Source organism: Geotrypetes seraphini, chromosome 5 (genome assembly GCF_902459505.1).
Source record: "Geotrypetes seraphini chromosome 5, aGeoSer1.1, whole genome shotgun sequence".
Taxonomy (NCBI): domain Eukaryota; kingdom Metazoa; phylum Chordata; class Amphibia; order Gymnophiona; family Dermophiidae; genus Geotrypetes; species Geotrypetes seraphini.
Window position 1 is genome coordinate 162,881,493 of NC_047088.1, and position 11,795 is coordinate 162,893,287.

An 11,795-nucleotide genomic window follows, 5' to 3' on the forward strand; every position below is an offset into this window, starting at 1 on the left:
CCTCTAAAAAGAGGACATGTCCGGGTTTCCCTGGACATCTGGTAACCCTAAGGAGCACCTCTTGTTCAACATTGGCAGACACTGAGGCATAAAATTATTGATCTTAAATGGAGAATTATTGATTATACTGAAGTGGGGTGGGAGGGTGGAAACCATGTGAAACGTTTAAACTTTAAGGAACAAAAATGGATTTTTTTTTACTAAATACAGTTAAACTTAATGGCCTCAATGCGGAAGTGGAATGGATGACATAGTTCTGTGTTTTCTCTTGAATCTGATTGGTTACGTATGTATGAGATCATTGCGTATATTTCTGTTACAAAAACGCTACGGCCATGTTTTGCTGAAGAAGACTAACGACAAAGCATTCATGGTGCTGGCATAACTAAGGTATCTAATAAGAAACTCAAGGGTTTAAATGTATTTATCTAATTTTAATAGATTGCCTGTATGGACTTTAAGTTATGTCCCAATGGGATAATCGATAAATTGTTAGAAGAGCCGCTTTGGCTGAAGATGTATTTATGCTATATCTCTTTTTCTTGTCAGGGGAAATACCTTGATAAAACCCTTTGGGTGAAACATAGTCTATGTTGGAATGAAGAACCCCTGCTATGCTTCATTAAAGAGATGAGTACTTGATTTAAACTAAACTATATAGGAATAGAAAAATTATATATATATAAAAAACAGACCGATGAAGATGCTGGTGCTAATAACACTGTGAATGAAATCTACTCAGTCTGCATCGCTGAAGTCTTAAGTGGAATAGAACTGAAACTATCTAAGGCAGGGGTGCCCACACTTTTTGGGCTTGCGAGCTACTTTTGAAATGACTAAGTCAAAATGATCTACCAACAATAAAATTTAAAACAAAAAACCACAAAGCACACTATATGCAGAAAAAATGTTAATTATCATTTGTATTCGGGGGTTTAATCAGAGGTCAAGGCAGATGACTCTATGAACTGTCACCTCACTAACAACTATACAAAAATAGACAAAGATACCCCTGCCTTTTTACTAAACCGCAATAGCGGTTTTTAGCGCAGGTAGATGTGCTGAATGCCCTGCGCTGCTCTCGATGCTCATAGGCTCCCTGCGCTGAAAACCGCTATTGCGGTTTAGTAAAAGGGAGCCATAGTGCAAAATATAGAAAACAGATATAAATTCTCAAAATGGACACATTTTGATCACTAAATTGAAAATAAAATCATTTTTCCTACCTTTTGTCTGGTGATTTCATGAGTCTCTGGTTTCATTTCCTTCTTCTGTACAGCCAATATTTCTTTCTTTCTGCCTTTCTCTCTTCCCCTGCCCCCCCCCTCTTTATTTCTGCTTTTCTTTCTCTCTCCCCTAGCCCCCTTCTTTATTTCTGCCTTTCTTTCTCTCTCCCCCTACACCCCCTTCTTTCTTTCTGCCTTTCTTTCTCTCTCCCCCTACACCCCCTTCTTTCTTTCTGCCTTTCTTTCTCTCTCCCCTGCCCCCCTCTTTATTTCTGCCTTTCTTTCTCTCCCCCTGCCCCCCAAGCCATTGTGCCGATTTCTCCACTTCCCCGATTCTTTCCCTACCCCTACCCCAAAGCCACCAACCCTTCACCAAACCTGGTTTCACCTGCACAGGATTTGTGCGGTAGTAAAAGGACTCTGCCTTTCAGATTCAGGAGGATCGTGAGTACAGCTGTTTTGTTTGGAATCATGGCGGCGGAAGTGATTAAGCGCTGTTCACGGTGTGGTCAGCGCTGCACGCCTTCGGGAGTGTATTCTGCTGCTTGCTCAGGGGACTAACGGCGGCAGCTTTGTTGGCTCTGGAGTGCGTGCTGATTCCCCACATGAAAGACACGCTTGAGGATAAGAAGGCGGCGCTCTCGTAGGTGGTAGAGGTGCGTCCTTCTAGTTCAGCAGAGGCTGTTGGTGAGTTAAAGATGCAGGGAGAGGCAGATGTGGAGAATATGCTGGCAGGCATGCTGCCTTCCTCTCCGGGTTTGTCCTTTTACTGCTGCTTCCCTGAACCAGGCCTGGCACATACAAGTGCCAGGCCCACAAGACTTCACTTCCGACAACAATTCTAAGGTCGGGGAAGAACTTCCAGGCCAGCTAGGCAGCGATTGGCTGGCCCAGAACTTCCTCTCCGACATCAGAATTGACGTCGGAGGCAAAGTTTTGTAAGTCCGGCGCTTGTACGTGCTAGGCCTGGCTTGGGGAGCAGCAGGGAGAAAAAGATTGCAAAGGCAACGCAATCGACTCGCATTGCCTTGTCGATCTACTGGTCGATCGCGATCGACCTATTGGGCACCCCTGATCTAAGGTTGCTTGTATTTTTGATATCTGATATTAACCTTAGAAAAGTAGCGCACTATTGCCTAATATATTTGTAACCCTAAGGAGGACCAGCCAACCAGGACCTGCTGCAGCATTAGCCCTCCAGTGACACACAACACATGGCGAAGGGAAGATAAGAAACTAAGCATGTGCTGCTGTATGTGAAACTGTGATCCTGCAGTGCCACAGTGCTGCTCAAGGTGAGGAGACATTTTGGGGCTGGGGATGGAGATGGGGGGGAGGGGTAAGTGAATGGGACAAGAGCAGGGAATAAGCCAGCATCAGCATCTACACACCCTGTCAGGTTTTGATCAGATTGTCAGTGTCAGTGGCCAGTTGGAATAGATTACAAATCATTAAAACAATTTTCTGATGGAAGACTGCAGCCCATCATGTTGGTAGATCGAGAAAGTTTAATTGAGGTCTTTTCTCCACTATGTATTAACGGTGCTCACCTTTCATTTTTGCAGCGTTCAGCACGGACTGCCTAGTTACTGTACCACAGCATTTGTTTGGACGGCTCTCCACATACAAGCTTCGTATTAACAAAGGACTTATTCACCAGTGTATTACTACATCTCAGTGATCCCTGATGCAAGCGACTTGCGTCGCCAAAACACAGTACTGTGTCGGGTCCTTGATGTTCGTCCTTTTGTATTTGAATAAACAAGATTGTTTTTACAATTTTTGCTCTTGGAGTGTTCATTGTCCGATCCCACTTTGCTTTGTTTGTTATGGCAACAAATTCCAGAGTTTACACCAGGGGTCTCAAAGTCCCTCCTTGAGGGCCGCAATCCAGTCGGGTTTTCAGGATTTCCCCAATGAATATGCATGAGATCTATGTGCATGCACTGCTTTCAATGCATATTCATTGGGGAAATCCTGAAAACCCGACTGGATTGCGGCCCTCAAGGAGGAACTTTGAGATCCCTGATTTACATGTTGAGTGAAGCAAGATTTTGTCAATTTGTTTTAAATTTACTACCCAGTAGCTTCATTGCATGTCCCTTAGTCCTTGTATTTAAATGGAAAGAGTAAACAAACAATTCATGTCTACCCATTTCACTCCACTCAGGATTTTATAGACTCACAACTGAAAGTCTGATATATCTTAGGCGCAGCACAAGAAAGGATGGGGATACCATGGATGGAAAGTCACATGGAGTGCAATTATAGCTTGCTACAGCCCTGACTGCACACAGCTGGCAACCGCCTAGGGGAAGGGTGAGCCAGAGGGCAAGGGGGTGGAGAGATGTGTCCTCTTTTTCGACTTCACATATATGGTAACCCTAGTCCTTAATTAGCATTAACTTCCATTCAAACACCAAAAGTTAAGTGTCTAATTTGTGCCTAACTTTTGGCATACAGTATAGAATTATTCCCAATATATATAATATATATATAATTCTGTGTAAAAAAATTAGGCCCTAGAATTCCATTGCTACACCCACTTTATGGAGCATGAAGGAGATTAAAAATGTTGAAATCACATGTTATTTGTTGACTCAGCTGAATCAGGAAATGACCGTTCAGCAACCTCTGTCCAGTCCACCCAGCCATACTTTCCTCCAGCTTTTCTCCTGAATAACTGTTGGGACACTATGCATTGCCCTACAAGATTCTCTTCCCCATTCTTGACAGATGTAATATTATTCTTGTGAAAAACTTGTATATGAAGTGTCATGGGAGGTTGAAAGGGATGGTATCAGCTAAGCTGTGAGATACAAATGTCTTTCTTGCTTTGTTGTTTTAGACCAGTGGTCTGAAACTCGCAGCCCGGGGGCCACATGCGGCCCGCCAGGTACTATTTTGAGGCCCTCATTATGTTTATCATAATCACAAAAGTAAAACAGTTTCTTGATCATATGTCTCTTTAGCTATAAATTACAATATTATTATTAAGACTTAACCAAAAGGAAAGATTTATAAACTATAAAGAGTTTTACTTCATTTCTTTAATTACATTACATTAGAGATTTCTATTCCGCCATTACCTTGCAGTTCAATGCAGATTACATAAGAGATAAAAAATGGAGGGTTACAATGGAAGAACATTTGTCTTTTCTAGAGAGTGGGTTATGTAGTTTCCGTGTGGCGGGAAGAGGGAGGGGGGAAGTTTGAAGTTAGGGCTGTTTCAGGAATTTCTTTTTTTCTGAGGCCCTCCAAGTACCTACAAATCCAAAATGTGGCCCTGCAAAGGGTTTGAGTTTGAGACCACTGTTTTAGACTGACTGGGGACTGACCTCTATCATCTTTTTGGTGTGAGGATATTCAAGAAATATTCACTATCAAAAGCACAAAATCAGGGGTTAATCAAATTCTTGTATTCTGTTCAGTGGTGAGAGCTACTTTGGAATCTCTCTTCAGGAGACATTTATAGTCCTTTCCACCTCTTCTAGAGAGTGAAATCTGCCCCATTGTGAACATATTACTGGTACCAGATTAATAGCATTGGAAGTAGAGGTCTCTATTTGACCATACAATGACAAGTATAGCCAGTAGCATAGTGAGGGAAGAAGGTACCAGGAGCAGTGGCGCCCCCTCCCCCCCCACGCTCTCTTCCCTATTCCCCTGCTCCTTCCGTACCCCCCCCAATGTCACTTTCCAGCCCCGTACCTCTTTAAATCTTCACCAGTGTGAGCTACGTTCATTTTCTTCTTCTTGCCCCTTATTGACTTCCCCATGTAGTAGATTCCTCCTATCCCTTTCCTGATTTGTCTGGCTCCGCCGGTATTCCGTTGCTTCTTTGACGTTGTTGGTGTCTTCCCTGCACTTTCCCCACTCGGTATCCTTTCGGGATACTGTCTTCTGAATCATCAACACCTGGTTGACTGTCGGCTTTCCCCTTCCTCTCAGTTTAAAACTTGCTCTATTCCTCTCTTGACGTTGTTTGCTAGTAGTCTAGTTCCCGCCGTGCTCAGGTGTAGTCCATCTCTCCTGTAGAGCTTGTTCTTGCCCCAGAACGTTGTCCAGTTCCTCACGAAGTGAAATCCCTCTTCTTCGCACCATCTCCTCAGCCAAGCATTTATTGATTGTAGTTCTGTCTGCCTCTTCACATCAGCCCTCGGTACTGGTAGGATCTCCGAGAACGCTATCCTCTACAGGAAGAAAGGATGGACAACGTTTTTCTTTCAGGGATGCAACCCTGGCAGATACTCAGGATTTTCCCAGTGAATATGCATGACAATCATTTGCATACAAAGGAGGCTATGCATGCAAATAGATCTCATGCATATTTGTTGGGAAAATCCAATTGGATTTGAAGCCCTCAGGACCAAGGTTGTTCACTCTTATCCTAGGGCATCCAGTACCTATCGGTCAGCCCTGCTCTGCCATCCCTGTGTTAATCCACTGAACCAACCGATTACACTTATTCTTGTTCTTCATTACAAGGCCAGTTTTGGAAATTAGGCAAACCCTACAATCTGGGTTAGGTTTTGCAATGATGAGAATTTCCTTTCTCACTTGTGGAAGAGCAGGACAATTACAGCTGTTTACGCTAACTTTCCTTTTCAAGGCAGAAAACTCAGTCTCACCTATCAGTTTCAATGTCTGGATGTCCAAGTTTGAACATGCTATATTTCTGAATGGTCTTTGTGTGTCTGAAGGAAGAGAGAGAGAGAGAGAGACATGTAATTTAATGTATGTAAATTCAAGGTAGCACTCTGCCAATGCATAATTTTATGTTGTAATTTAAAGACACCGGCCAGTATGTAAATGCTATACACTTAAAATACTTCAAAGATAAAGAAAAGAAATGAAACCAGCTTGAATGTTTTTTTCTTCCAGTCTCCAGCTGAGCATTTACCTATGGCAAGTTAATAGTTCTTAATTCCATATCAACATAGTAATGTTTTGATGGAGAGCACAATACTATTTTTATTCTCATTGATCACAAAAGAGGCAAAAGGATATGTTATAATTGAGTAACTTATATTTAAGGTTTCTGATTTTAAATTTTAACAACAAAAAGTGACAGAACACCTCCAATGCCAAAAAATTTAAATAGGTGTTTATTGAATAAATACAAGAGAAACGTATTTTCCTCTAATACTATTTAATTCTGTTCCATTGGTGAGCATACAAGTATGTTCCTAGCTCGTCTTGTATTCTTCACTCAGTTTTTATGCTTTTCCATTACTCCTAAGTGGAGGCGTAGCCGACTGAGAACTAAAAGGCCCCAGGTCAAATTCTACAGCAGCTCCCTGTGATCTTGGCAACTAATTTAACATTCCAATGCCTTGAGTTCAATGCTGGGCAGGTTCTGGCAACAATACGAGTCCAGGTCAATACCCTCCCCCTACCATTTGGCAAGCCTGGCAAAAAGTAAGAAGTCCAAGGCTGCCCAATGATAGGGCCTGCTTCCTGTCCAGCATCTTCCTCTCCCCTTTGCAGGTCTGGAGTCTCTCTAGTTCCATTCCCTCCCCCCCCAGGGGACTTCCAAACTTGTGAGTGGCAGTGGCATAATGTAAACTGGTAGCCTCTGGCCATCCCCACCCATAGGAAGTTACATTAGAAGAGGTGAGATGTGGTACAGGAAAGGCCTAGATAGGGCCAGCCATAGCTACTGGTATATATTGCTGCCATTGCCAGCATGAGGTTCATGGGGTCAAGGGACTAGAAGGTTTGGAGGTTCATGGGGTCAAGGGACTAGAAACAAGATGCCAGAGCCATGGAGGGAGGAGGAAAGAGGAAGGGAGAGATGCCAGACCCATATGGAAAGGGGATTGGGAGGTGCTAAGCCTCCAGGGAGGGGAAGAAAGAATAGAGACAGGACCTAGGGAAAAGGATGTGAAGAAAAGGGGAGGGGGGATATATTTAGACTAAAAGAGGGGGGAGAAGGGGAGAAATACCTGGACCAAAGGGGGGAAGAGAAGATACTGGATCTAGGAGAGAAGCAGAGTGAAAGGAGAGAGACTGGACCTGAGGGAGGGAAGGAGAGAAATGTTGGACCAACAGAGGGAAGAACAGAGAGGTAGTGGATCACAGTAGAAGGAAGGGTCAACGTAAAAGAGGGAAAGATGCTGGACTTGGGATAGGGTGAAGTGGGAGGCAGAGGCAGGGGTACCAAAGATAGTAGAGGGATAAGATGCTGATTCTGGGTTGGGGTACAGGACAAAGGGAAGAGAGAGAAGTTGGACATGGGGAGGGAAAGGGACATAAAAGAGATGATGGGCATGGAGGGAACATAGAAACAAAAACACTGAGGGACAATGTTGGAAACAGGAGGAGAATAGGGACAAAAAGCATAGAGAGAAATGCTGGATGGGATGAATAAGGGACACAGAGGAAAGATGGATTTTTCTCTGAATGTATTCAATGCAATATGTCAGCTTTGAAAAATCTGCATCTCTGATATCTTGCATTTCAGTTTCTATTTCTACTAGAACAGGCTTGGAATGTGTTTGCTTTCTGTATGGTTTGTTGATTGGAGTTCTGAAGGGTTTCTTCTCCACCGTCCCTCCCTGGTCCCTATTGCCTTGGGAGAGATGGTGTTATACGGGGCCTGTCTTAATTTTTCCAGCCAGGATCCATTCAGTCCTAGCCATACCACTGCGCCCCTCCCCCCACCCCACCCCCGTCCATGTTGGGCAGGAGGAACATAGTGAGTGCCTTAAATGCATAAGAAAAGGCAATGGCAAAATCACAAGATGCCAAGAAAACTGGGGAGGGGGGGCCTCTTTGTGTGGTCATCAGTAGTCAGTTAAGCTCAATGTCACATCTGGATTTGGACACCTAAGTGACACAAATGTAAATATTTGATTCCACAAGTAAAGGTACCTAGCCATAGTACCTGTGGTGGGAAAACACCAATTTTTATACCTTCAAATAACTCCTATTTAGCAGGAAAATTAACACCTAAAGATAAAAGATCTAGTTATGTTATATACTGCCTCCTCCTTCATGAGTGATTTGCAAGGTTATATTGTTTATTAAGGATTTACTATACCATCTTTAGTACATGTCTTTCTCCTTCCCACCATTACCCAGACATATGAATTTCCATATCAAATGTAGAAATATTATTTTATTGGTAATCATAAGTCAATTCTACCTAAATAACCAGTAACAATATATAGCACTTTTTTTCCTTTTACCATGCAATAAAGAACTCCTACTATAATTCTCTTACTAATACTAACACAGCTATAGTAGTAAAGGACAACTATCTGTGTAATTAACATTTTTAGCATTAATATACGTATTCTATTATACCTCATGTTCCCTTCCACACCAATCTCAGACATCAGCCTAATTAATTGCATTTGCCTGAAGTTTGATTTTCCTAGTAGACAAATAAATAAATGTAACATTTACATCATACAGTATCAGTAGTAAATTTCAGTTAACTATTTGATTACCATAGGTCCTGAACTATAGCAGCATATGAGAACCACCAGCATTGCTGTCATCTTTAAATACCAATATATTCCATGGTTAAAGTTGCATAGTATAGGTACCGATGAGATAGGGGTACTTTGTTGGATCTGATAGTTAAATGGCACTGGAGTACAGAGTCAAAGAGGTAGGTCTTTAGCTTCCTTTGAAATGCTAGATAGTTCGGTTCGGTTTGGATGTTTATTGGGAGATTGTTCCATGCTTTTGTACCAGTATATGTGAATGTAGTGTTAAATATGCATTTATACTTGGGGGTTTTTGTTGAGGGGAGATTTTGCTGCAGTTTGTTGAGATTTCTGTGCGAAGAGGGCCATGTCGAGAAGAATAAGTGAATAAGTGGGGCGGCAGAGCTTCCGTTGAGTATGTGGAACATTATACAGGAGATTTTGAAATTTATTTGGGCTGGGATTGGTAGCCATTGTAGTTATTTGCAGTAGATACAGATTGAATCATATTTCTTCAGCTTGACTATGTGTCTTATTGCTGAAGTTTGCAGGCTAGGGTGGTGTTGATGTTTACATAGATGGAGTTGCAGTAGTCCAGTTGTATTAGGATTAGCATCTGTGCAAGTACTGCGAAGTATCATTGGTGGAACTGAGGTCTGATGAGCCTCAGCTGTTTCATAGTGAAGAAGGTTTTCTTCCACAGATTGCAAATTTGTGGTTTTAGGGATAATGTGGAGCCTAGTATTACATTTAGCATTTTTGAGGATTTTTCTACCTCTATGGTAGTTCCTGATGAAAGGTTGATTCTTTTCAGAGCTGTCTGTTGTGGAGGGTGGAACCAGAGAATTTTGGTTTTAGATGCATTTGAGTTTGTTGATTGTGGCCCATGTTTGTTTCTTGTATATGCTGTTAGATATTTTCAGTTTATTTCAGGTTGGTGGATGAGGAGGAGGATGTCATTTTCATATGATAACATGCAATCATTGTTGAATTTGAGTTTGACAAGGGAGCTCATAAACAGATTGAAAAGAATCAGGAAGAGGGGAGAGAGCCTTGGGGTACTCCGCAGAAGGTTTTCCAGGTGCTTGTCTTTTCTGACAAGGTATTCTCTTTTTCCAATAAAATCTTTAAACCAATTTAGTGGGGTACATGTGATTTCTATTTCTAATAGGTTCATTAGGAGAAGTTTCAAGTTTATTTAAAAATTTGATTAAATTGCCTTTTCAGAATTTCAAAGCAATCTATATATATAAAATCGGAGGTATGTATGTGTGTGTGTATGTGTGTATGTGCCGCGATCACGCAAAAACGGCTTGACCGATTTGAACGAAACTTGGTATGCAGATCCCTCACTACCTGGGATGATATGTTCTGGGGGTCTCGCGGCCCTCCTGCACACGTGGGCGGAGCTACAAACAGAAAATCAGATTTCACCCATTCATGTCAATGGAAAAAATGTAAAAAGCTGCCAACGCAAAAACGGCTTGCCCGATTTGAACGAAACTTGCTATGCAGATCCCTCACTACCTGGGGTGATATGTTCTGGGGGTCTCGCGGCCCACCTGCACACGTGGCCGGAGCTACAAACAGAAAATCAGATTTCACCCATTCATGTCAATGGAAAAAATGTAAAAAGCTGCCATTCTCACAGTAAATCAAAAACGGCTTGACCGATTTGAACGAAGCTTGGTATGCAGATCCCTCACTACCTGGGGTGGTATGTTCTGGGGGTCTCGCGACCCACCTGCACACGTGGGCGGAGCTACAAACAGAAAATCAGATTTCACCCATTCATGTCAATGGAAAAAATGTAAAAAGCTGCCAACGCAAAAACGGCTTGCCCGATTTGAACGAAACTTGGTATGCAGATCCCTCACTACCTGGGGTGATATGTTCTGTGGGTCTCGCGGCCCACCTGCACACGTGGGCGGAGCTACAAACCGAAAATCTGATTTCACCCATTCAAGTCAATGGAAAAAATGTAAAAAGCTGTGGGACCGATTTGAACGAAACTTGGTATGCAGATCCCTCACTACCTGGGGTGATATGTTCTGGGGGTCTGGCGGCCCACCTGCACACATGGGCGGAGCTACAAACAGAAAATCATATTTCACCCATTCAAGTCAATGGAAAAAATGTAAAAAGCTGTGGGACCGATTTGAACGCAAATTGGTATGTAGATCCCTCACTATCTGGGGTGATATGTTCTGGGAGTCTCGCGGCCCACCTGCACACGTGGACGGAGCTACAAACAGAAAATCAGATTTCACCCATTCACGTCAATGAAAAAAATGTAAAAAGCTGTGGGACCGATTTGAACGAAACTTGGTATGCAGATCCCTCACTACCTGGGGTGATATGTTCTGGGAGTCTCGCGGCCCACCTGCACACGTGGGCGGAGCTACAAACAGAAAATCAGATTTCACCCATTCAAGTCAATGGAAAAAATGTAAAAAGCTGTGGGACCGATTTGAACGAAACTTGGTATGCAGATCCCTCACTACCTGGGGTGATATGTTCTGGGGGTCTCGCGGCCCACCTGCACACATGGGCGGAGCTACAAACAGAAAATCTGATTTCACCCATTCAAGTCAATGGAAAAAATGTAAAAAGCTGTGGGACCGATTTGAACGAAACTTGGTATGCAGATCCCTCACTACCTGGGGTGATATGTTCTGGGGGTTTCGCGGCCCACCTGCACACGTGGGCGGAGCTACAAACAGAAAATCTGATTTCACCCATTCATGTCAATGGAAAAAATGTAAAGAGCTGCCATTCTCATAGTAATTCAAAAACGGCTTGACCGATGTGACCGAAACTTGGTATGCAGATCCCTCACTACCTGGGGTGATATGTTCTGGGGGTCTCGTGGCCCACCTGCACACGTGGGCGGAGCTACAAACAGAAAATCAGATTTCACCCATTTATGTCAATGGAAAAAATGTAAAAAGCTGCCATTCTCACAGTAATTCCAACTACCTGGGGTGATATGTTCTGGGGGTCTCGCGGCCCACCTGCACACGTGGGCGGAGCTACAAACAGAAAATCAGATTTCACCCATTCATGTCAATGGAAAAAATGTAAATAGCTGCCATTTTCACAGTAAATCTAAAACGGCTTGACCGATTTG

The 11,795-nt window shown here is 43.0% G+C and overlaps 1 long non-coding RNA gene across 1 annotated transcript; it reads left to right on the top strand.

Moving 5' to 3' along the window:
* The first annotated feature begins 1,538 nt into the window (after positions 1–1,538).
* On the top strand, positions 1,539–2,997 carry LOC117360593. Its single transcript, XR_004539454.1, has 3 exons — positions 1,539–1,913; positions 2,385–2,521; positions 2,792–2,997. It is a non-coding gene; the product is annotated as an uncharacterized LOC117360593 (long non-coding RNA).
* Positions 2,998–11,795: the final 8,798 nt, after the last annotated feature.